General features: G+C 37.9%; 1 protein-coding gene across 1 annotated transcript in view; it reads right to left on the bottom strand.

Moving 5' to 3' along the window:
• INPP4B (inositol polyphosphate-4-phosphatase type II B) overlaps positions 1-1,199 on the bottom strand; it is a 459,089-nt gene that overhangs the window by 367,711 nt on the left and 90,179 nt on the right. The window lies entirely within an intron of this gene.

Genomic DNA, 1,199 nt, shown 5'->3' on the forward strand with positions numbered 1-1,199 from the left:
TATTATTATTCCACAAATGGCAAAATATTTTTGTTAACTCAAGCCATTCAAACACTTTCACATTTTTTGGTCTTCAATGTATACTGATTATAATATCTTCAGGAAACGGCGTTTGAAATTATATTGGGAATCTGAACATTTAAAATTATTGACACTTGAAGAACCTCTTGTCATATTTTCTGTTTAAAATGAGTTTATACTCAGTCTTCTTGCTTCCTCTGTGTCTAATGAAGTGGGTGGCACTGGCACAAATGATTGCCGGTATTTGAGCAGAGATTGCACTTAGTAATGTCCACACGCAGAGCTAAGAGAAACCAGGGGCCTTGGCATAATTTCTTCTTAGCAAAGAGTGTGTCTGCTTTCACGTTTTAAATTTTATTTATTTTGTTGTCGGTAAGAATTACAGATACACAAAAACCTATATACAATTTAATAATTTCCACCTGTGCTATTAATGACAGTCATCCCACGCTTTAAGTTAGGCAACCCTGGCCGCCCTTTCCCTGAGTTGTTTCTTCTCCATTAGCAGAAACTAACGGCCTCCTAAGGTTCCCATCTACTCTTCTGAGTTGCTATCAATTTGATACTACACAGAGAGTTTTCAAAAGAGTATAATGCTCAAGACAGGTGTTTCATAAGAAACTGAATTATTGTTTGGTATTAAGAAGACCTGAGGTCATACTCATGATTTAAAATTTAAAGAGGCTCTCAGAACAATTATATCAGCGGTTAATCAGCTTCCATGACTCCAGAACATCTAGAGTCAATGAGCATATTAAAATCTGTTTTGTATTTTCCCTCCTTTTGATTCTCCCATAAAAACTTTGAAGGATATGTACCTTAATGGTAGCTGGGCACCATCCCAGTCTGGTCTCATGGAAAGTCAGGCAGCTGTTCATTGAGGAAATTCGCCACATATTCCATAACTTCCTCCTACTCTCCTTCTTCCTCCATTAATCCAGAATCAACCCAATTGACTACCAGCCCGTAGCAACCATACAAACAGAGTAGAACTGCCCTGTGGGTTTCCAAGGCTGTAACTCTTTAAGAGAATATAAAGCCCCATCTTTCTCCTGAATAATGGTTGGTGGTTTTGAATAGCTAAACTTGTCGTAGCAGCCCAATGAGTAACCCATTATGCCACTACCGGCTCATTTATCCCTATTATAATAGAGGTTATTGTACCTTGAATGACCATT

The sequence above is a fragment of the Echinops telfairi genome, unplaced genomic scaffold (genome assembly GCF_000313985.2).
Source record: "Echinops telfairi isolate 266 unplaced genomic scaffold, ASM31398v2 ScPeMD7_2186;HRSCAF=2738, whole genome shotgun sequence".
Classification (NCBI taxonomy): domain Eukaryota; kingdom Metazoa; phylum Chordata; class Mammalia; order Afrosoricida; family Tenrecidae; genus Echinops; species Echinops telfairi.